The 25,199-nt window shown below is 43.0% G+C and overlaps 1 protein-coding gene across 5 annotated transcripts in view; it reads left to right on the plus strand.

The window, feature by feature from the left end:
- Positions 1 to 1,667: 1,667 nt before the first annotated feature.
- The window catches only part of SPATA20 (spermatogenesis associated 20), a 2,039,700-nt gene continuing 2,016,168 nt past the window's right edge, over positions 1,668 to 25,199 (plus strand). Inside the window, exon 1 of one of the 5 annotated variants that reach the window (XM_086930841.1) lies at positions 1,668 to 1,856. The gene's annotated coding sequence lies outside the window, so the exon portion shown is untranslated. Of the gene's footprint in view, positions 1,897 to 25,199 lie in introns of all 5 variants that reach the window. The other 4 variants (XM_086930844.1, XM_086930843.1, XM_086930842.1 and 1 more) reach the window with 4 other exon arrangements.

Here is a 25,199-nt window from a genome sequence, read left to right on the forward strand (position 1 = left end):
TCAATACTTCTAAGTCACGTAAATACAAAACATGTTGCATTAAAAATGCTATAGGTGTCACATTTTCAAAAAAAAAAAGTATTACCATTGTAAATGACAAAGCTATTAATTTCACAATTTTCAAAAATAACACATACATAACAAATTTGTCATGTCATGTACAGGACAAATAACTCGAACTTTCCTAATGCGAGACCTATTGCATTGCAAATGCTTGTTACTATTCCCTGAGATTTGCTGAGATTTGCTGGGCACCTTTCCAGCAAATGCCTTCACCCGTAAAATATTTTAAAATGCAGACTTTGCAACCAATTAAGCCGAATAGATCTACTGACATGCTTCACCTTGTTGCCAATTTCTTTGTGACAGGGTTTAAAAAATATATCTTTATATATTAGATGAGGCCCAGATTTTGCGTCAGGATTGCACTACTTTTTTTGGCACAACCCTGACGCCAAATCTCATTTGTTAAATCTCATTATGTGCTTCAATGAACTCATGATACCTGATAAACATGTATGAGTTCGTATGAGTTCTTAATATCTGATGTCACTTCTGGCGATGTCACATCCAGTAAGGTAACTTCCTGGTATATCACATGCAATGTCACGCATTGTGACATCATGCCCTGTGATTACATACTGACTAACATGGTTAGTCCCCCACTTCGTTTTTCAGGATTTGTGCCCTAGGAGTACCGCTAACATCCAAAAAAAGCTTAGCAATTGGTGTGGGTGTTAAGTCCTAGAAGTCAAGAGGTTAATAAAACAGATAGGGCCAGATGCATCAACAATCCATTTTGCGAGTTCCTAATTGCAGATTATTGCGATTTGCAATTAGAAATCACAAAATGGAATGCAGAAAAGTGTGTTTAACACTTTCTGCGATTCTTAGTGGATCGCAAATTACCTAGCTCATGAATATTGAGGTAGGTCGCAATTAACGACCCCATAGGAATCGCAGAAATCATGGCGATTGTGGCCTCCTGGGGTCAGCAAACCACCATGTGATTGCTTTTACATAAAGCAATCTTTTTTTGTAAAGCAGGCCGTTTTCCTAAAAGGAAAACAGGATGCTTTACAAAAGAGAAAATATAAACTTTTCCTTTCATTTTCTAAGACCAGGCAGTGATCCGTGGGACCACTGCCTGCTCTTAGAAAATGTATTTACAGACATTCACAAAGCAAATTGGTAAAATGCGAATGTTTTGTGACCACCTTTCGGTCGCAAAACATTAATGCATACCGATTCGATTCGGTATTAGGAAGGAACGCCCTAAACACTCCCCTTCCTAATATCGAATCGCAAACCCAATTTGCGATTCGGTAACAGGTTACCGAATCGCAAAATAGGGTTTGTTGCATAAGAAAAACATTTTTATGCGTTCGCAAAAGGCCGATTCGCATCGGCCATTTGCGAAGGCAAAAAATGCTTGATGCATCTGGCCCCTAGTATATTATCTACTTTTTTAAAAATTGATGCCCATCAACATGGCACTCATCGCTTGCACATTTTCAAGACAGGTTAGCATTCTAGCTCTTTAATAGAGCTCGACGCTCATTGCACGTAACATGGAACGTTGGCAAACTGTAGCCGGTCACCTGAGGACTCAGTGGAAGTTACTCTCGGACCGCGGGTCGTTTCCGGGGAACGTAGCCGTCTTTTCCGGGGCACGTAGTCCATCTTTTCCGGGGCCAGTGTTTCTGTTTTGTCACCTTGCTGGGGCGTGGTAGCCGTTCCTCCCATTCTAGTACACTCATTTCGTCTACCAGTCAGCATCACCCAGCCTTTATTTTGGCGTTTCCGACCTTCAGTTTTCGAAGAAGTTTTCCCTAGAGTCGAACTCAACATTAGAGGTAAATTCGGTGTTTAGGCCCTCCATCTATAGACTGGGAGGTAAGATTTCTGTGTTGGAACCAGTGTGGGATTGCTTGCATTTTCTGTTACTCTTAAGTTTTGGCATGCTTCATCTTATCACTTTAGTATGTGGCACTCTTGCAAGTATCCGAAAATCTGTATTGGGAACTCAATGGGGCCGGTGGCATTCAATACGAGTTCGGGCTTAGACGTGGCTAAAAAGAACAACATATTCTGTAACTGTTGTGTTGGCTTTTCACTTAGCTGTAACTGCATGTAAACTATAATGCACACATCTTAAAGAAAAATACGTGCAAAGTTAACTACTTTGTGGGAAGTTCATTTTTTTTCTGATAAGAAAGTTAGGGGCAGATTTATGAGGACGTTGCGCCGCAATTGCGTCACTTTATATGACGCAACTGCGGCGCAATCAATGCGCCCTATTTACAACGTGACGCATCTAGGAGATGCGTCACGTTGTAAAGCACTGCGCCAGAAGGAGGCGTTCCTGCGCAGGGAGGGGCGTTCCTGCGCAGGAACGCTTCCTGAAAGTGGCTGAGTGAAATCTATGAGATTTCACCCAGTCACTTTCAGGGCAATGCTGCGTCAAAACCCTGCGCCTGCTTGAAGCAGGCGTAGGTCTTGATGCAGCATAAGTAGAATGGGGCACCCCCGAGCCTTGCTGGAGCTGCGTCGCGCTTGCGACGCAACTCCAGCAATGCGCCACATTTCCGGCACAGATGCGTCACGCATCTGTGCCATTTTTGCACCATGGGTGGCGTAGCTGTGGCGCACTGTGGCGCACGTTAACTGGCGCATCCCTCGGGATGCGCCAGTTAACATAAATCTGCCCCTTAATTTGGTGTACGATTACTTCAGATGTCTGTGTGTGTGTAACGACAATTTGAATCGCTCCTTGATGCATAGGGTAATCGTGATGCGTAATTCTAGCGCCATGAGGTGCCAGCAGACACCACTGTAAATATGTAGGCGTAACAAGCATTGGCAAAGCCAATAGGTAGCCTATATATTACTATTTTGTGCCCTGGTGGCTTTGGCAATGGTTTCTAGCCATGCCCCATGCTCAACAGCCAGGTTAAAATTTTAATAAAAGTCGTTGACGCGACTGCCCGCACCACGCATACAAGCGTCTACTAAATGACGCAGATGTTTTTTTCTTTCTAGTTTCTAAACTGAGTTTGATTGGCAAATTTGTATTTTGTATTTGTATTTAATTTATTTATAAAGCGCTAACAATCATCCTAGGTAGGATATCACGGCGCTGAGGTTTGGTGCTGAGGGGTACGGTAACCGCATTGATTACTGATTATTCTGGTTTAGGGAAGAGTAGTGTCTTTAATTGTTTCCTAAATGATAAGAGACATTCTGTCAGTCTGAGATTGGGAGGTAGTTCATTCCACTTGGTTGCAGCTAGATGAGAGAAAGCCCGCTCTCCCATCCTGACAGTCTTCACGTGGGTAGTGTTTGCTCTTCCTGAAGTTCTGGATCGAAGGTTCCTCGATGGTCTATGGAATTTGACTTTATTGTGTAGAATGGTAGGGCCTGTATTGTAAAGTACCTTGTGTGTGATACACAGTAATTTTAAGTTGGCTCTTTGTCGCATTGGGAGCCAATGTAGTTCTCGCATGCAACTTTTGGCCGAATCATATCTCTTCTTATTGCATACAGCCTTTGCCGCGGCATTTTGCACTATCTGCAGTTTAGAGAAAAGATAGTCTGCCATTCCAAATAAAACAAAAGGGGGAAAAAAATCATGCCTATTGCCCCTCCCCCACTGGCAATAGGCGTCAACAACACCGCTTCGGGTGGGAAGGACATGAAAGCTACTTGGGGTATGGGAAGGAACTCCGTGGAAAGAGTAGGATGACTCAAATGGGCAGAGCAACATGGAGGGACAGAATGGGGAAGCACACTGGCAAGCGCGGCAGGGAGTTGGGAAGCACTGTGACAGAGCAACACTAGTGCAGGGGGAGAAGTACACGATGAAGAGAAGACCGCATACAGGCAGTGCTCGACTAGCAAGTAGTGGAAGCAGAGACGCCACTCAGTTAAAAAGATGATAAAGAGGCAATGCTCCGTTGGCGGCACAGACATAAGACTGACATGCTAAAACATGAATCAGGCAGCTGAGAGTGACAGGAAATCTAACCAGTGGTTAGCAATGGGCAGGCAGCAAAACAAGGTTCCCTCGTGGCCTAAATACTTTTCATCCTATGACATGGTTCTCATATTTTACAAGAGTCCTTCAAAGCATGACAAAAACACTTTCTTTAATTCTGTTTACAGTAATTTATTAATTTTTTTGTATCAAAAACTATTCCACTTTTCTTTGGTATATATTTTCCTTTTGAATTCATTATATCCTTATGGTCAATTCATATAAATAGTGAAATACAAATCATCATGTGTATATTTCTCAAATTTTATATACAGATCAAAAAAGCTACCCTACATCCCACACCCCTGAACAAACTTGCATACTACTCATACATACGTCAACACACACATCACTTCTCATCCAGAACAATCTTTCTTCTGTGGCTAAGGTAACACAGATTGTTATGTGAATTTCCACGCCAGGTCGACACGAGTTTCGGTGGGCTTGCACCACCTTCCTCAGGACCTCGACAGAAAAAGCTTGCTTCCTTATTGTGTAGACACAGGGTATTTGGAATTACAAATACAACATAATATACCTATGCCATTTAATATTAGAAGGACAATTAATTTCATGTTGCAATATATGACTATACATAATACTTTTGGTTGCATTGGAGTACACGTGCACTGACATATCGCATAAATCTGGGAGATACAAGTCTAAAAATCTAGTACTAGAGTCTCTCTTTACACATAAATGAGTGTTCATTGTTGCTAACAACATAGCAAAAAAACAACAAAAATCATCTTTAGGTCAACTAATAACTCAGTTCAGTAAGGAAGAAGAAAAGGAAAGAAAGAAAAAGAGGGAAAAAGAAAAAGCAGTCACTCTTCACCATAATGTCCCTTGTTTCAACAACTATTTATCTAAAGCGTTCTTACCCTCTAGTAACTGTGGTGATGCACAAATGCGCTATCAAAAGCTGAAGGGTCGCTTGGTTCAGTTGTCAGTCCTATGGCAATAGCAAACAGTAATTCACCCTCAGATATCACTTATGATGTTACTACTTAAAGGCCAAGTTTGCAAGAGATGTCCTTACCTATTAAAAACATGAGTATTAGAACTTTGTTATTATATAGTTCCTTTTTCTTATTAGGACAATCCCAAGCAAAGTCTTTGACGGAGTTATCTAAAAATAATAAAGGCACATATATGAGCCTCACAATTATTCTTATGTTTTTCCACAAATAAAGGCCAACACAAGATTGTAAACCGGACTGACCTTGCTGGCATCAGGAGGCTTGACCTTATGTTAATTCTTCTATTAATTTGCGATTCAACAATTTTTTTTATCCTTTCTTGAGTTTTGTGTTCAATCGAAGGTGCTTTTCGGTAAGCCTGAAACAGTATGTAAAACAACAGATATTTTACCCGCTACCCTGTCAGGTGTAATTAAGGTCATAACCTACATCTTGTCTCTAAGCTCTTATATTTGGAACGAGCTGATTTGAGGCCAACAGTCACCCAGTATCAGTTTCGTTCTCATCCCAATGGCTTCCCTCTCTCAACCTCGGACGTTTGTTCCTGACTGCAAGGCACTTGTTGTCCCCTAAGGTGCACTGCCGTCTAATGCCACACAACACGCTCTAATCGTTCCGTTAAGTGTGCACGGCTTTGTTCGTGGTGGCGCTCATTTATTCACCCAGAACATACATAAATGCACTAACGTAGTTTAAGATGGTACTAGTCTATAGTGCCCCATATTAGTAACAGCAAATGTCCTTGTCCCCTTTATAAAAAAAAAGCAGACCTTCACCAAATTTAACTAAACCCGTTACCCTAGTTACATGACCCTACGCTACCCTCAATTACTGAACCCAACGCCTCACTCGCTTTACTATGCCAGCAAAGAGAACGCACTGCTGACTAAGTTGTACGGGCCTCCCCTACTTTCAACAGCCTCAACAAACAGTGCTTACCGTCCATTTCTTGTTGTGTCTCCGATTCTAATCCATTTGAGAAGGCACCGTGAAAAGAAACCACACCTGCGAGCCAGTTTAAATATCGTTAATGGCGCGAGAGATAGGGTCACGTGCAATTAAGGCTCGGTTTGTCGATCGCAACTTGATGTCGATCTATTCCTACATAGTGAAAACGGGCGCCATCTTGTAGTAGGTTAAAACGACAGATCCGGAGCACTTATGTTTGTGTATCCACTTGATGCAATCATTGTACTTCTATTTTGTTTAACTGGTCAATTTACTTATTTATTTATTTATTTATTTATTTATTTAATTTGTATAGCGCGTTATAACCACCGGGGTCTCTAAGCGCTGTTTGTCCAGATTACGTAGTGGGGTTCGGTATTTACTTGATCTTAACACAACGCCTAGAGGCTGCTCCATGCTTGCTTGAACAGTACAGTTTTTAACTTTTTTCTGAAGGATAACAAATTGCATTCCTTCCTTAGTTCTGGGGCCAGTTTGTTCCACAAAGCTGGGAGTGTGTTGGAGAAAGCACGTCCCCCCCACCGTGGCCAGTTTAAAACGGGAGTGGGACAAGAGGGTAGTGTCCGACGAGCGCAAAGTCCTGCTCGGTGTATATGGGGATAGGCGGGATTTCAAGTATCTTGGAGCATTACCATACAGCGCCTTATGTACGATACACAATCCTTTGAATACAACCTTCTGCCGAATCGGGAGCCAATGTAGCTCCTGCATCAGGGGGGAAGAGTGGGTAGTCCTAGGTTTCTTGTAAATCAGCCGGGCTGCGTCATTCATAACCCCCTGTAGCTTATCCAGCAGCCGCTGGGGTAGACCAATATACAGGGAGTTTCCGTAGTCCAGCCTAGCCAGGATTGTGGCTGAGACCACATGTCTCAAGGTGGAAAATGAGAGTAGTGCAGAGATCTTCCTCAGTTGTCGCATCAGGCCTATACAAGTGCCCGCTACCGTGGTGACTTGTTTTTTCATGGAGAGTTTATCATCCACGTACAGGCCCAGACTTTTGACTGCAGTCGCCGGTTCCGGTGGCACACCCAGCTCCACAGGCCAGAATTTCTCGCTCCAGGGGTTGCCCGTGATGGAAATAGGCAACACTTCCGTCTTGTAAACTTCGTACAAATAAGACTGGAATATCACATATCTTATAGCATTATATCACGTGCCAGTAAATTTCGGATATTTTAATAAATGGCCGATCGTTAATATTGGCACCATTTAGTCACGATTTAAGCGGTATGTTGCCCAGATAAGCCAACATAGAAGTATGTCGAAAAAACAGAGCCCAAATTCACACCGTGGGTCTAGATACAAAGATAGAACCACCCTCCCCACTACAAAGTATGTGCTATTTTAGAGTGTCCTAAAGATGATTTAGCACCGAATTGTGAGAGTATAAAACGACAGAAGGGCTCGTAGTACTTTTTAGGGAAAAACAGATGGTTGCTATTGTCAATAAAAAGCAATATTGTTCATCCCGATATTTGGAAATATGGCCTTGAATTCTAAGTGATATCCAGACTCCGAGCTAGTGTCCTTAATAGCGGACATCAAAAATAAGTGCAAGTTATAGAGGAGTCAATGTATACAGTTTATTATTGCATTGATGCACATTGGTATGTTAGGGGGTCTTAGTGACATACCATGATATGTTCTCATTTAGGCCTTTGCAGACACTATCCAAATGAAAAATCCAGAAACTCTCACGTTTCTTTCGTGTGATTTCCATTAATTGACCCATTTAGGTTGTACCTTCTCCAATATACACCATTTTAGATCCAATTCACTATGATTAGAATCCAAACAGTGTTGTACTAATGGGGCTAATGGGGCTGATGTTTTTTTCGTCCTTACGGCGGATTTATGTGCACTCAGCCTTGTCCGAAATTCTCGTCCTATGTGGCAAGACCACACAGACATAGGATATAATAAATGATATTACTACTTCTGCAATTAGTCAGGGATTTCAGATTCACATTTACATTGTTGTAGTAGATGGAATCAGTTATCATTGCAGAATTACACGCATGACACGACCTTCATCTTTGGTTACCCTGTATCATAGGGAGACCGGTGATAGATGTCTGAACTTCTCGAGACTTCTGTTTCTTCCTTGTATGGACCAGCCGGTCTTTAAGGTTTCTATTCCGTCTATATGCTATCAATGGTTTTGGAAACTGTGTCTCACCATCTTCTACATCTAGAGTTCTCCAGTTCTGATTGATAACATTTTTGATATTGTAGTTCAGAGACGAATGGTTAATAACACAGGTTATTTTGCCACAAGGTTCTCGTTTGGTACCACTCAATAGGGCATCCCTGTCATAAAATTTAGCTCTCTTGAATGCCTGACGTATCAAGCGGTGTGGGTATCCTCGTTTTATTATTCTTTCCCTCAATGCTTCACCATGTGTCTGATAATCAGATAGCTTCGTACAGTTCCGGCGGATCCTAAGAAATTCCCCAAAGGGAATAGAATCTTTCTGGCAATGGGGATGAAAGCTCCCGAATTGCAATAAAGCATTTTTCGCTGTTGGTTTTCTAAATAGACTCACTTGTAAAGTCCCACTATTTCCGTCAATTACAATATCAAGAAAGTCAACTTTCTTGGTACTATAATTTGAAGTAAATTTCAGATTTATATCACTCGCATTAAGCCACATGATATAGTCTTCCAACTGTGTCATGTCACCTCGCCAAACAAAAAAAATATCATCAATAAATCTCCGCCACAAAAAACATTCTCAAAAAATGGGGCAGCTTCGTTATAGATGTTTTTAATTTCCACTGCCCCATGTATGTGTTCGCTACACTGGGGGCGCAAGAAGCCCCCATGCTGGTACCCTTTATTTGTTTGAACGAAGATCCATCGAATTAAAAAAGTTGTTAAGGAGGAAAATCTTCAAACATTGAATTATGAACCTGTCTGGTCTATTGTTAGGGTGTCTCTGTAATAGGGATGCCACTGCATGTAACGCTTGACGTTGAGGTATGTTAGTATACAAAGCATCAATGTCAAGCGTTACTAAAATATCCATAGCTGAATTAAATGCAGTACCCTCAATCTTGGCAATCATGTCCCCCGTGTCACGAATGAAGGATTCATATTTCTGTGTCAAAGGGCACAGAAATGTGTCCACATATTTCGAAAGTGGCTCAGTGCTTGGGCCTATAGTTAAAATTATTGGTCGCATAGGTGGTTGGCACTCACTTTTATGCGTCTTAGGGAGACCATACATTGCCGGTATACTACCGGACATGTTTTGTTAAGGAAGGCATATTCGTCATCGCAGATGTAGTCATTTCGCAATGCTTCCTGGGTCATTTCCTTTATGGATAAATTTAATCGTTGAAGTTTCCTCCGATGAGCTGGTCTATAATGTTCCTTGACCGCCAACATTTCCACCATTTTTCTGTCGTACTCAACTTTATCGAAAATTGTGATGCCACCGCCCTTGTCACAGGGTTTGATCACAAAGTTTGTATTGGTGTCAATTTTTTCAAAGCCATATTTTCTTGTTTTGATAAATTAAAGCAAGGTTTGGGCGTTCCTGTCAGTAGGCGTTTGATATCTTGTATTACCTTTCGCTCAAAAATTTGGACTTCGGATCCTACCATATCTAATGTTGGCGTAAAAACTGATGGAGGTTTACATCTCGATAGATTGTCATTTTCTAGCTCCATTTCTCTACCTTCAAAACATTTTCTTAGTCAGACCTTCCTAAAGAAGGAAAAAAAGGTCTTCATGAAGCTTGAATTTGTTGAGCGAAGTGCACGGAACAAAAGATAGCCCCGACTCAACAATGTAGATTCCTCATCACTCAGATTTGTGGATGACAAATCATAGATAGGCGATATGTCTTTGCGACTTTCGGTATTCTTACTCAGATCAGTCTACCAAAAATATTGCTGATTCCGCGTCTTGACATATTGTTGTTGAGGTTGTGGCTCATCATTTGCACTCCCCCTCTGTCTTGTTGCCAATGTACAGATTTCCCTCAGTAGGGGCCTCTCGATAAAAAAACCCTATTATGGGCATTTTGATGGTTTTGTCTGCCTCTAAAGGGTCAAGAGTTATAAAGTCCCTCCCCTGGGTCTTGATAATTATCAGTGTCTGATTTTGAGGAACCAGTATCATAGAAGTTGGTAAAATTCCTTCTATAACTGTTTTTGTAATTTGGGATGTAATTTCCCTGATTCCCACCTTGGTAATAATTAGTATTCAAGTATGGGTACATTTTTTCTCTGGTAAACCATTGTACATAATTTTTTAGTTTTTCAGTTTTTTTATTCGTTTAATATGTATCGAAATCCTTCATCTCAGATTGAATTTTCTCTAATTTGTTTTTTGCAACTTCCACTGCATTTGAAGATAGATGTTTTTCGTCTAAGGTCAGAATTTCTTGGTTTAGAGTTGCCATCAGATCTTTCGCGGTCTAAATAATTAGCATCGTTCAGTCCCTGGAGCAGCGGTTTGAAATCAGTGACCACCGCTCCAGGAACTTTCGGTTTTCAATAAATAATGCTGGTCCGTTGCGGACTCTAAGACCAGATGGGATCACTCCCACTTTTAAATACTCAAGCATGTAGAAGGCATGTGACTCTATCGGCCACATGCATCATTGCACCCGTTTGCGATTCCTAAATTGCGAAAATTAAGGAATCGCAATTTAGAAATCGCAAACTGCAATGCATGAAAAGTTTGCATTTTTTTTTTGCGATTTGGTATTTTTCCTTAATTGCGATTCACAATTTGCGAATCGCAATTAAGGAAAACCCTTCCCATTGATTCCTATGGGCCAAGCTTTAACACCCCCGTCCCCAGAGTCCGCAAAGTAGTTGTCTAGTAAAAAAAAAAATACTCACCTCTTGCTTGGGGAAGGGACTTGTGCTGTGATGAGTCACGTGACACACAGTGTCAGATGCATTGCATTCCCTCTGGACTTGCCCTGAGCCAATAGTATTTGCTGGGCTGACGAGTTCACTGCCCTGAGGCCTATGAGGTCATCAGCTCGGCAAAGACCTAGCCTCGAGGACCAGTCTCCACCCCCTAATGACGGGAGAGTAAAGTTTGCCTCGGGCGCTTCTGGCTGAAGCCCGGTAGCACCAGGGGCTTCACGTCAGTCAGGGAGTGGAGAGGATGGTCATCCCACCCTTTCCCAACTCGTCACAGGTGGTGGGTCCATCCCTGTGACGAGTTGGGAAAGGTAGAGGCTGCAGGCAGAGCGGGAAACTGAAAAATTGATTCTGCGCAGTTTGTCTTCAGAACTTTTGAAGGCTCACTGCACAGACACAAGGTGTACTTCCGGCGCTGCTATTTGCAGGCCTGTGTCGTGTCTGGATACCATCAGCTGAAGACGAAGCAGAGATGGTGCTGGGCACCCTCAAGTGCTTGTGGTCATTAACAGCCTCCCTCATCAGACTGTTCATCATGAAGTCGATAGACAACAGAGACTGAAAGAGACAGCACAGTCAAGGTAATGGAAGACAGTTCAGTGAAGCAAAAAGCAGGCAAGAAAAAGTGGGCATATTTTTTTTGCCTCTGATTATTTTGCACTGTGTATGCGCGCACTTGCTAGTGCATTCTCACTGCTGCCCCCGCAAGTAATAGGAACTCAGATTATGGCTATTGTGGGTGCTTTGCCTCTCTATATTCCCCACCTAAAATGATGGTGCACTGCGGTGTGATTAGCAAGCGCATTAACTTTATACCTTGGCCCATAGTTTGAATATGATGGCAGAGTCGTGATTTAAAGGCGGCCCTAAAAGCCAGACCTAGAGACCCGTCATGAATTAGGGCATCATGCCTTCATTGTAAAAATGCAATAGTTAAACTTAAAACAGAAGTGAAGGCCTCTATTTGGGAAAACCTGTTAGACCCCAAAATTCTTGAAAACAGTGCGAAGTTTTGGGAAATTATAAACAAACCGCTATTTGAATCACCAGGCGATTCCTCTATGGGCACTAATATATCAGAAGAAGAGTGGGTCTCTCATTTTAGTTCCATTTTTAATAGTAAAATGCCACAACCAGAATTAAAAAAGGTGTTTTAGAAGATAACCCTCTGTGCTTTTCCATTTGTGAGGTTGAAAAGGGAATTAAGGGCTTATTAAGTAATAAAGCTCCAGGGCCTGATGGTTTGCCCCCGGACCTTTTTAAATCACGTGTATCTTTGTGGGCACCTGTTCTCACCGCTGTGCTCAACGCAGCCGTTATACATGGATGCCCTAGGTCATGGGGGGTCTCTACGATAGTCCCAGTGTTTAAGAAAGGGGACCTTAACAGTACTTCCTGTTATAGATCAATATCTTTTATTGATTCCGTGGTTAAAGTAGCGGGGGGAGTAATTCTGAATAGATTAACAGCCTGGGCGAAAGAGCATAACATAATCTCCCCGATTCAATACGGCTTCAGGCCAGGTCACTCCACCATCGCACAGTGTCTCAACTTGTATATGGTCCTGGGAAAATACACCTTAGCACGTCAGGGTACAATTCACATGGCCTTTATGGACCTCTCATCAGCCTTCGACTGTGTCAATCGGGCTAAGCTTTGGGAGGCCATGGGTAACATGGGCGTGGAAAAAAATCTTGTAAATTTGCTGGCGGACTTACACCAGGACACGAGGGCCAATGTACGTTACTACCAGGAGTTAAAGGTAACAAGGGATTTTGGAGTGCATCGGGGAGTCGGACAGGGCTGTATTTTGGCCCCGTTTCTTTTTTAATTTATATATCAATATTCTGGAGGACAACCTTTTAAACACTGGTGCAGATTACCCCTATGTTGGGCATAAAGGGTTACCTGTTTTACTTTATGTGGATGACGCCGTTTTGTTGGCAAGGGCCGCAAAAGGGCTTCAATCGCTACTTGACACTTTTAATAGTTATATGACATCCAGAGATCTCGCCATTAACACAAAATCCTTTGTAATGAATGTAGGCAAAGGTTATAAGAAGACGTTCATATTTCATGTTAATGGGGAGAAGATTCCTACCACAAAAACCTTTTCATACCTGGGTGTCCTGTTTGATAACCAGTTGAAATGGGGCCCTGCAGTCCAGAGGCAAATACGGCCATTTTTAACTTTGCTAGGAAAATGGGCAAACGACCAATTGCTGCATTGTTAAAAATTTATCAGGCTAAGAGTGTGGCGATAGACTGCTATGGAAGTGAGTTATGGGGGCATACGGCAGTCAACGACCTTGTGGTGGCAGAAAATAACTTTCTGAAACAGCTACTGTGGGTCCCAAGGGGAAGGCCAGCTTTATAGTGCATGAAGAATTAGGCATCCCCTTTTTAAGTGATACCATAGCACTACGACCATTAACCTGTTGGTTAAAATGCTGGTTAAACAAAGATCTGCCACTTAATCATCAACTTCTGAGAGAAGCACTATCCTGGGATTGTATGCTTAAAATCCCTTGGATAAAATATTTGAAAGATTGCTTCTAAGAACTGGGGCGGCCGGAGATCTTTGCAAGTCCAGACTCTATCAGCAGAGCTGATGTCGAGTATGTGAGGAAAACCTTTTCCCTAGGTCGGTATCTGCATCGTGAGGAGGTGGAATTGAATAAAAGTAGTGTCCGGAAATATGTTGTTCTGAAATCTACACCAAGTATGGAAACTTATTTGTCCTGGCCGATGTCTGGCTTTGATCGTTTTTTGTTAACCAGGTTCCGTCTGGACCTCTTCCACCTATTGCTTGCTGTTCCAAAGGATAGCAACTGAGGTCAAGTGCTACCGTCCTGCGGCTGCGACAATGTGTCTCCGCAGGACTTGGTGCACTTTTTATTTGTCTGTCCTTTTTATGATATACCTCAGAGGTTTTATCTAAAGCCTCTTTTTAGAAAACTGAATTTTACCCAGGTTAGACCTGCACTCTGTTATTTACAGCTGCTAACTCACGATTGCACTTTATTTGTAACTGGCTTTTTAAAGCTAGCCCTAAGATTTAGAAATAGCATGGAGGGTTAATTGCCTAGAATTGTTGTTTTTAACATTGAACTATACATGATCAATTGTGATTGATAATTCCGGATGTGGTTTTTAGATTGATCCAATTTTAACTGTGTTTTTTTTTTTTACTGAATTGTGCTTCTATGTTTGTTTGTATGAATAACCGAATAAAGATTTTTGAAATTGAAAAGATGGCAGAACGCTAGTTCCCTCTTTATTTTCTAAACCAGGGAGCTTGAAAGTAGTACTGGGCACCTTGTTTCAAGTCACTGTAGAAAATTGAAAACTCGAAGGGCAAGTCTGAAAAATATAACACATTAGATTCTTGCTGCACCTTTTAAAATTATTTAAAACACTTTAGAACTACTTGTGTAATGGCCTACTTGTATGATGCCAATGTGGGCAGATTTTAGTGTCTGAAGACTTGATTTCCAGATTGCTGAGTGCTTATTGTCATTACGAACATTTACATGTCTGTGTGGTCACGGCACACTGGAGTGCGTCATAATTTACTAATTGAACGCTGAAAAAAAGAGATTAATTTAAATTTAAATTTATGGGATGCAAGGCTAGGGCCCTCCAAACTAATTCACTGGATGTTCAGTGCGTGCTGTTGGAATGGCCGAACCATACTCAACTCGCGCTGATAAACGTATACTCCAGACCGACGGGCATAACAAAGCCCTCACCCACTTGGGATGAGCTTTCTCTATTTCTGCCCAGAATACCCCTGGGTGCTAGGATCTTGCTGGGGGGAGATTTGAACTGTCAGTATGAGCCGCTAACCCTGACTATGGAGGGAGCACTTATGGAGGAGGATGACCCGTGGGGAATTCCGCAATTGGTTGGCCCCCCCCACCTAAGCCATGGTCTTCTTTAGCAACACAAATTATGGCACTCACTCTCAGCAATTCGCTGAGGGCTTGTAATGGCCGACTTAAGAGTGACATCCCTTCAAAACCCACCTTTAACAAATCAGGGCAGGAGTCTCATTTGGACTATATCCTTGTTCAGACATCGGACTGGAACAAGGTCTCCGACTTTGTGGTAGTCCAAAGAACTGACAGCGACCACAACGCGCTGATCCATTCGCTGGTTGCGCCCAGTGGTCACTTGGGCGACCAGCCGGCAGAGGCATCTCTAGATTATAAACTAATTTTAACAAATGATAGGCGCAGAGTGAGGTGGGCTAAGCTTCTGGATAATCCTGCCCACATTTCCGAGCTCTATGCACGGATTCTCCCCTTATTTGAACGCGTCGGGCCCTTATTAGTCAATCCTCGCCAGAATTTTTTTTCCCCAAGTTGGGCACCCTCCATACGGAATTGGTGGATACCCTTGTGGAACTTTCAAATCCAATCGCGCGGAAAGGGTCTCGCAGGGGGCAAAGACCCTCCTGGTTCAATTCAGCTTGTAGGAAGGCAAAGGCCGACCTCGCTGTATTGAAGCATCCAAGGGACACAGAGATAATTAAGATCAGGAGGGTGGAACTAAAGTAAGCAATCCACCAAGCAAAGGTGGAATGGGATTACTCTAATTGGGAAAATATGCTGGCCTCTCTTCAGACTAGAGATGCTCGTAAATTTTGGCAGATAGTGAGAACAGGGTCTGCCGAGCCGACTCAGGCTGTGGAGGCCAATATAGTGGCTTCGGTTTGGGAGGACCACTTCCGCAGCCTCTATGAATAGGTTAGCCCTGGCCCGCCCAAGCTCCAAGACGAGCTGACGTCTGAACACCTTCTACTTTCTGGCGGGTCAACCGCGCAATCTGAAACTGTGGAGGGCATTGAGACACTGCAATTTTCATTGGGGGAGGTTCTTAATGTAATATCTAAATTGTCCTCGGGTAAGGCCCCCGGGTTAGACAAAATCCCTGGAGACTTATTTAAGCACCAACCTAGGGTCTGGGCCCCGTTTTTAACGCAATTTTTTGGGGAATGACGGTCCCTGATACTTGGCTGGGAGCGGAGCTTGTACCTATCTTCAAGAAGTCTCTCCTCTGCTCCCAGCCAACTATAGGCCAATCAGCCTCATTGACGTTTCACAAAAAACCTTCGCGAGGCTGATACTTGACCGCCTGCAGGAATGGATGATGGACCATTCAGTTTTAAGCACTTTCCAGGCAGGGTTTAGGAGCAAGGTGTCAACTATGGACCAAATTTTTTGTTTGGTCCTTCAGTTTTGGAAGACGGTGCGGGTGGAGGCGGGTACGTTGTATACTGTCTTCGTTGATCTCCGCGCAGCCTTTGATTTGGTTCCGCGGAGTAAACTATGGTCGGTACTCGCCAAACTTGGCACCCCCCCTGCTCTTTTAGACATCATTGTTCGCCTACATACACACAATTATGCACAGGTTAGGTGCGGGAGGTCGGGCAGCCTCTCACAAAGATTTCCAGTTGGCAGAGGGGTAAGGCAGGGATGTGTTCTTGCACCGACCCTGTTTTGCCTCTTTGTCAACGGGGTAATCGACTACCTAAATAATGTCCCCAACACAGATGCACCAAGGCTCGGCAGCAGGAGGGTGCCCCCAGTTATGTTTGCGGACGACACCCTCCTGCTGTCGAAATCCCCAATAGGGATTCAGCGTATTCTCGAGGGCTATGAGGCATTCTGTGGAGAGCATGGTCTCAAAATAAATGCCCTGAAGACCAAGTACATTATTTTTAATCCCCCCAAAAAAACACGCCCCAACCCCACCATAGGCCTGAATAGGTTAGAAAGAGTCCTTACGTTTGAGTATCTGGGTGTGACCTTGAATGATAAATTAGAATGGGGCGTTCATCAAGTTAAGTCCCAGCTCAGATTGGCCCAAATAGCAGGGGGAATAATTAGGCTAGTTAATTCTAATAAATCATCTGTTGGACCGCTAGCCCTCCTGTTGGAGATCTATAGACTCCAGGCCAGAGGCGCGATTCTCTATGGCAGTGAACTCTGGGGACATGCCTGCAAAAAAGAGCTGGTCATAGTTGAGAACAAGTTTCTTAGACAACTCCTAAAGTTACCGGCTTGCACCCCCTTCTGCCACTCAGGTTGGATCTGGGTCTAAAACCCTTGGACGAAGTTGTGGGTGTAAAGCCCCTAACCTTTTGGAGAAGATTATGGTCTACTCCTGAGTTAGCCAACTATAGGCAGGAATTGCAGGAAATTCTTGCTTTTCCTACTATGGAGAACATTCCGTGGTTTAAATATCTAAAAACGGAGTTTGCCCGGCTAGGTCTTCTACCCTGTGGAGTGATCCTGAAGCGGCCTGTCAGGGTTTGTCCCGTAAACACCTGGTTACAACCTTTCATGCATGCAATCTTGCATCCCACACACAGGGTACACGCCCAGATTCCCTGGTTAACACCTTTTTCGGGGTGAAAGATTCCTATAAGTTTGAGTCAGTCTTTGATGACATTTTTCCGAACCTGGCCAGGAAATTATCTCCAATGGCGGTATGGGAATCTTCCGCTCAGAGCATTCACCAGTAAATGGAAGCAGGACTCCCTGGAAAATTGTCCTGGCTGCAATTGTAGGCTTGAAGATGAATTGCATTTAGTCTTCTTTTGTCTTGCCTACTGTGCGGCTAGAAGGTTCTGGATAATCCCACTATGTAAAAATCTAGGGTTTGTCAAATGCTCTGAGGCCTTTAGAATTCTCAAGACTGACCTTTCAAAAGTAACTGTTTTTGCAATGGCCAAATTTCTCGAAGCAGCATGGCATAAGAGACTGCTTTTAATTCCTAGGGTACCTCATCCCTGATTTAGATCCTGTACTAATGAGTGTACAATCTTTTTGTATTAGGTCATTTTAAGTAACATCTAACCCATATGTAAAATTGTTCCCGTTTGCTTACGTATAGATTGTCCAAATAATTAATTAGTACTGATTTATTTGATTGTTTTTATAGTATAGGCTGCTATGTATTGGGGCATTCTTTAGTTTTATCCATATGCTATCCCGCTATTGATGTAACATTGATGTCTGATTTTTGTTGTAATTTTATGCTCATCTTTTATGGCAATTGCCGAAATAAAGATTAATGAAATGAAATGAATTTAAATTTAGGCTAATAATATCACCTATACTTACAGAAATTTTAGCACCAAGGTAGATACGTGGCTGACCTGACAAAGCAAGGTCTAGTATGTTTAGAGAGATGTATTGATCACATACTTAGTTTTTCTTTCTGTGTAGTTAGTAGCCTGACATCTGGCATCCAACATGTGGCCAAATTATGGAGTCTGTTCCATTGGAAACAGAGCATTGGCCATAACTCCAAATGCACCACGCTTCTACAGCTATGCACTTGCGTGTATCCTGCAGTCGTTTCCATAGCTGTGCTTCTGGATGGCTTTTCCCACACTCATGGGGTGCTGCCGGAGTTGTGCACCTCAGTGCATCCATTCAACCCCGAGGGCCTCTTAGAGCTCCTGACAGGCCTACATTCTCCTGTGTACCTTCGCCATTCTAGGATTTGTACAACTTGGAACCATTTTCAGAGTTGTGCTCCATAGTACCTTGGAGCCATTTCAATACAGGTGCTTCTGTGCACTTGCAGGACTACTGCTAGGCTGCTGCGCATTTCTCCGTTTCTTAAGAACCTTTTCACTGTTCTCCTTCAGAAGTGTGCTGCTCAAGCTGCATATTCCTTTGTACATTGGAACCATTTTAAGGAATGGATCAATAGTTCAGTTGGGTGGACAGAAGATCTGTTCTTGCCCCTATACAGTTGCTGAGCCAGCTCCAGGGCTGTGTGATTTTGTAGACTCCAAAGTTGCATCTAATGTGATCTGCAGAATTGTTTTTGCCTCTTAAATGTTGTTGAAGCAGTTTCTTCCTTCATTGCTCTTACACCAAATGAATTCTCTTAAATCGCTGTATGTACTCTGAGGAGCAGGAAAGTCTGTAGAAGCATGGATTCCTACACAATGGCCTCTCATTGCTCAGTTCTTTCTGTTCTCATTATTTTTCTATGTTATATATTTATAACCAAAGAACAATGTATGGATTGTAAATATGATTTTACTTATTTTTGCTCTCTGTGTTATCATTGTAAGGTGGGCCTCGTGGTGTAGTGCTTCTGAAGGGCATCTTCTTTTCAATGTCACTTAAAAAGCCTTTTATTTTGCACAGGTGAAAATGGGATTTGAAAGGAAACTTCTAAACATTTACACTTTCCTCCGCTCTAGTCTCCTTCTTCCTCCCGGATCATCCTCCAGACTGGGGTTCACTGTTTGTCGCTCTTAGCAATAATCCTTCCCATTACACTAAGGGCCTGTATGGCAGGAGCAGTCCTGCTACTCTTTCAGAATGAGTCAGATATGCAAATCAGGCATTTGACCTCTAAGATTGGATCTGACAGTGAGTCATTCCGGTGTTGGCTTGTGAAAAACAGTGGTCTTCTTTGGCTCCAAGAGATACCGCCATAACATTGCATTTGATAAACTTCCCTCACCTGGATGTGTGTCCAGTAAATAGAAGATCCTGTGACCTCTCAGTATGGCCTACTGCAGCAGTTAATTTTAGTAACAATATGCTATGCAGAGTCAGTGTGAGGTGCCCTTATCCCATGACCTCCAGGGGAGAATCCCTCACTTTGTTTTCTCCACCTCATGGTGCCTCAGGTTGGTCCTCATAGAAAACTTGTTTGAAAATAGTCTGCAGTGCCCAAGGTGGAGATGCTTGCTCCATTCAGTCACCAGGTGATCCCTTCACTCCTGGGTTTCCAAAATTGAACGCCCTCCTAGAATCAGTGTTGAGGCAATCTGTGGTGCCCGGTGTTTTGATGGGTGAACACCTTGTTAATGGAACCTTGAAGAAGATTTATTGGGTTGTACACTACCTTCCATTTTATCTGAGCGTTTTTTTTAAGAATAAGGGCATGATTGATCCTACCTCTACCTTCTCTTTTAGAATAGGTGGTTCTGTAGGGTGTGCACTTCATTTTGCGATGCTCCAGTTTGAACTGCTTCCTCCGTGGTTCTCCAGAGTGGCCTCCTAGAATAGGTTTCTCGAGTGACTTTGCACTCTGTGGCATCCTCTTAGGCCAGGTTTTGGGACAGTTACAGAGCTTGGTCGGTATCTGGGATGAACACCATGCTCTGTTGGACCGTAAGGCCAGTCTCCTAAAGTTGTCATTGCACTGTCACAAGTTGGAGCCTTTACTCCATTGTGCCACGCGATGGGACCCTTGAAGGTGTTATGGTAGAAATGGCTGTCAGTAGTGTTCCTGAGTGCGTGCCTAGCTGTGTGGTGCCCTACGGTGGGATGGCATAGTGCCCTAAGGAGTCTCTGCAAGTGCTTGCAGAATGAGTGGCTTGACGAACACTATTTCATGAGGGTTCCAAGGTGGCTACTAGGATGTCAACCCCACCTGGAGCATCTTATTGGTGTCCGCTCAGAAACTGCTCTCCTTGTGATATCATGGTGCCTTCTAAAAATGGGCAATAGTGTGGACCATGCAATTCTTGCAGTCGCAGAACAGGCTTACTAAAATAAGTGGCTTGGTGAACACTGTGTCTCAATAAACACCATCTTCCTTGGCGCAACATGAGTAGACTTTGACAGGTGAAGGTACGAGAACACACTACAGGCTCACTCATTGTTGGCCCGCTTTCTGCAAGGACAGTGTACACTTGCTTTATTAACCTTCTTGCTTTCTCAAATTTGCTTGAAAATGTACCATTTTCCCACTTGGTTTTCAAAATTTTCCCGGACCCTCCTTATGGCAGTCCAGCTCGATCGCTACGCTCGCTTGCCACAGAGCACTCATTACAAAATTATACGCCCTGCCACTTTCAAATGTCACCATCCGCCACTGCCTACTAGAAAGCTGTTTCGGCCTGACTTTAGGCAGTACCCTTTTGATTGTACTAAAATGATGTGCTTGCTTTAAGTATTTTGTAGTTTACACTGAGAGATGACATGCTATAACAAGCATTTGCAATGCAATAGGCCTCGAATTACTAAAAGTTTGAGCTGCTAGCGTTGCAAATAATAAGGCAATGCTAATGACTCAAACATTTAGTAATGCAAGACCGATTGCAGCGCAGGTGCCGCAATTATACCACAAGTAAAGACATAGAAAAAAATCTATTACTGTACCTTTTGGTATAATCGCGGCACCTGCGCTTTACTTTTAATGTTATAAGTAAAGCGCGGGTGCCGCGATTATACCAAAGGTAAAGAAATAGATGTTTTTTCTATGTCTTTACCTTTGGTATAATCGCGGCACCCGCGCTTTACTTATAACATTAAAAGTAAAGCGTGGGTGCCGCGATTATACCAAAAGTAAAGAAAGGGAAGTGGCGAGCGCGTCACGCCTGTGTCTGGGCACGCACATAGCTCCTCCCACGTCCTATTGGTGTCTATTACGCGCTTGGTGCGCGTAATAGACACCAATAGGCCTTGGGAGGAGCTATGTACGCGCCTCTAGCCAATTGCGTTCAGTCTTTTACAATAAGACTCACGCAGAGGCCAATGGGGGACCTGAAAAGGAAACGCATGAGCGTGTGCGATTCCTAAGTCAGCTACCCAAACCCGGTTTTTCACCTCCAAAATGCCTCCCGCTGCACGAGCACTGCTATGCAGTGCAACGCTAGGCGCAAGGCCTAAAAAGGAATCTGAACTGCTTTTTTGTGTGTGTCCCTAACCAAGATATTTCTTGTCATAGTGGGAGATCTTTGATTTCTGGTACTCGTTCAGTTGTGATATCCAAATGGCTTTAACTTATGAGTCTTACATTCTGATGTGATTAAATTGATATTCTAAATGACAATAGGATTGTTCTCACAGATGCACTATTAAATCTGATAATACACAATCTAATCTTATACTTCAGTTGTTTGTGATCCACCTATGCTGGTTTAATCCCCACAGTACATCGGGCCTTTTTATTTGACGAACTGCAGAACTCTTCATTGTGGGAGTACTGGGAACTACTATTATATCTTGGGCTTAATGATAGCCATCTCAAACATAAATACTTATTTCGTTGTCTGTTGTCACACTTCATGGTTTAGGAAAGAAAATAATAAACAAGGAGAATCCACATCAAGATTCTGTACGGGTGGTCCCTACAATGGTGGGGAGCACACAGTGTTTTTTAAAATACCCCTCACACACCAAAAGGACCCTTGGTGTCAGTGGAGAAGCGTGGCTCAGTGGTTAGAGGCGGCAGACCCAGAAGCTGAGATCGGCCGTGGACCAGGGTTCGATTCCCCACCTCGGCGGGTCTCGGGCTCAAAAATTCTACGGAGTCGACAATTCTCGCTCTGGTGCCTACTCGACTCACAGGGTCACACTCTGCGACTCTGGGCAATAGCTTGCTTAATCTCCACTACGGCCCCTCGCGGCGGGATGCCTGGCTTTCACCTTGTGGATACCCGGCCGGGGTATCTCACAGGGGAATACCAGGACGGGTTCCCTAAGCAAGCGCCTTGAGGCCCCTGGGTTAAAGAGCGCTATATAAATCGAAACACATTTACATTTACATTTACATTCATCATTGGGGTCTTCGCACCCCTCTACGGGATGCGGTGTGCTGCTAACCTGCGACTTCGCGGGAGCACTTTTTATTTTTGCTAAGCGTGGTGCATGTGAGGTTCTGTGTGTATAAGTGAGTGGTGGAATCTGAAGTGATAAAGTGATGTTAAAAAGTACCCGGCACGTGAGGTTTACAAAAAAATGTAATGGACCCCCGTGGTGGTACTGTTAAAAGGGTGATTGTGAGGTATTGTGTATTTTAATGTACATTACCTCGTTTGTGCGTCAACATGTTTCAAAGCTAGGCTTCTTCTTCAGGACGGGGTGCACAGATCCCCACCTTACTCACGTCTTTTGGAAAATACTAGTTATTTACAGAATAGTGATATATTAGTTTATTTAAATCTGAAAAGGGAGAACAAATCCACTCTTTTCTCTCCTTCCCCCTGTTGTTATATTTGTTAGGAAAGAAATGGCCACATGGAAAATATTGGCCAGTGTGCAAAGGATTCCTAAATCTGTGGCCAAGGCCTATTATAGTCTACACAGGTATTCTTTGTTTGACATTTCACAGAAAAACCTTTCTTCTGTTTCCAGACATAACAATAAAATCTACTGAGAAGGACGATGACAGGCGTGTCCCATAATTTTATATTACAGAATAAAATTCCTTTGATTCTAGATAATTATCTTTTGAACAAACTGGGGCAGTTCTATTTTGAACCCTTACATATGTTTAGTTCTGGCTTGACAGTACACATGTCAGTGGACATATTGTTACTATTTCTTTAAAATATATATAATTAGCTTTGGCTCTGCCCAGTGGAGTATTTATCTCTGTTGCATGGTCAGGCATCGAAAAATCATAAAAATGTTACTCGCCCTGCAGGTCTAGTGACTTAAATAATTTACTTATAATGCTCTTGACCCATGAACTGGTTTCAAATTATGTGATCCTGGGCAAAAACTTTAATTCATTGAGCCGCTGTTTTCTACTTTATCACATGTGAGTGCATCTTCAAATGCTCGAGTTCAGCATGCCTTCTTTACAAAAAGCTCTGTTGTTTGATTTAATAGACTAAACTTTTGCTACGTATATAACTCATATCTAGCCATATATAGGATACACATGACAGCTGACTTGCCTCTTGGTTCATTAACCGCATTGTCATCAGGACGGGGGCAGGAATGTTTCACAAATCATATTTAAAAACTATCATTTTGAATAAATACATACCTAAAGGCTGAAGTGGTAGCACACTCCTTTCCAGTCATCAGATTTTTCATTGAAATGGCAACAAAAGTTCCACAGATATGCAGTTTTACTGATAAACCAGTGTTTAGAAAACTAGTTTCTGCAAATGTCATTTGCACATCACCAAGTAAAGTGTTCTGATTTGATTTGCTTCTATTTAAATCTTTGTTTCTGTCACACTTCTGAATTACAAAAAAGTGCTTTTGTAATTCCTGATCTATTTTGAAATATTTGTACTATTAATTAATTGTTGTGTGTTAGAAAAAAACGCACATCTTACAGCCTTTCTTTTCTCAATGATTGTTAGACAGATCACTTGACAAAAACCTCTAACTAATAAGAGAGAAGAAAAGTAAACACCTTTTTCCTGGATAAGGTGAGCTGCAATTAGTAAAAGAACAAACTGACATTTGACCTCTATCCTTGAACTGACAGCAAATGTGTCAAGGTAAAAAAGAAGATTTAAAGGCATTTAAATTGTTCATTTACTTTTTGAATGAACAGAACACCTGTTCCTTTCCAGTGGAACCCTTCTCTGCTAGGCCCCCCCGAGCAAAGCCTTTTTTTGGCTATTTGGGGTAGTTCGTGCTTAGGCCCTTGTATCTTTTTGACCACATAAGGTATCCAGGCCAAATTTGCGTCCTTTCTTCCAACATCACAGGGATTCTAAAGGTACCCAGGGATTGTGGATTCCCCTGGAGGGGACCCAGAAATTAGATTCTGGGTAGAAAAATGTTGGGGGATCCACGCAAGCCATATCTCACTGTTTCCCCCGGGTGTCTAGTTTTCAGAAATGTGTGGGTTTGGTAGTTTCCCAAGATGGCCGCCGAGCCCATGGTCAAAAACCCGGGTGACCACCCCCTTGCAAAACCAGGTTGTTTTGTGATGGGTCATTTTGAAGTCTCCTCAATATGTTTTGGGCCCTTGCCTGTCACGGGTTCTTGACCCACCCACGCGAGTGAGGTACCATTTTTATCGGGAGACCTGGGGGAACGCTGGGTGGTATGACATTTATGGATCCATGCAGATTTCAGAACTTTCCCACACAGAAATTAGAGAACATTTTTTTTTTTCCCAGCTAAATTTGAGTTTTCAGGAGATTCTGGGTAGGAAAACTTTGGGGGACCCACGCAAGTCATACCTCGTTGTACTGCCCCAGGTGTCTAGTTTTCAGAAATGTGAGGGTTTGGTAGGTTTCCCGAGATGGCCGCTGAGCCCGGGGCCAAAAACCCAGGTGACCCCCTTGGAAAACCAGTTTGTTTTGTAATGGGTCATTTTGAAGTCTCCTCGATATGTTTTGGGCTCTTGCCTGTTGCGAGTACTTCGCGAGTGAGGTACCATTTGTATCGGGAGACCTGGGGGAAGGCTGGGTGGGAGGATATTTGTGACAGCCCGTGATCCTACAACTTTCCCACATGGAAATTTGGAAAAAAATAGATTTCTTTCAGTAAAATTTGAGGTTTACAGTGGATTCTTGGTAGGGAAATGTTGGGGATCCATGCAAGCCATACCTCATTGGACTCCCCAGGGTGTCTAGGTTT

Source organism: Lissotriton vulgaris, chromosome 7 (assembly GCF_964263255.1).
Source record: "Lissotriton vulgaris chromosome 7, aLisVul1.2, whole genome shotgun sequence".
Taxonomy (NCBI): domain Eukaryota; kingdom Metazoa; phylum Chordata; class Amphibia; order Caudata; family Salamandridae; genus Lissotriton; species Lissotriton vulgaris.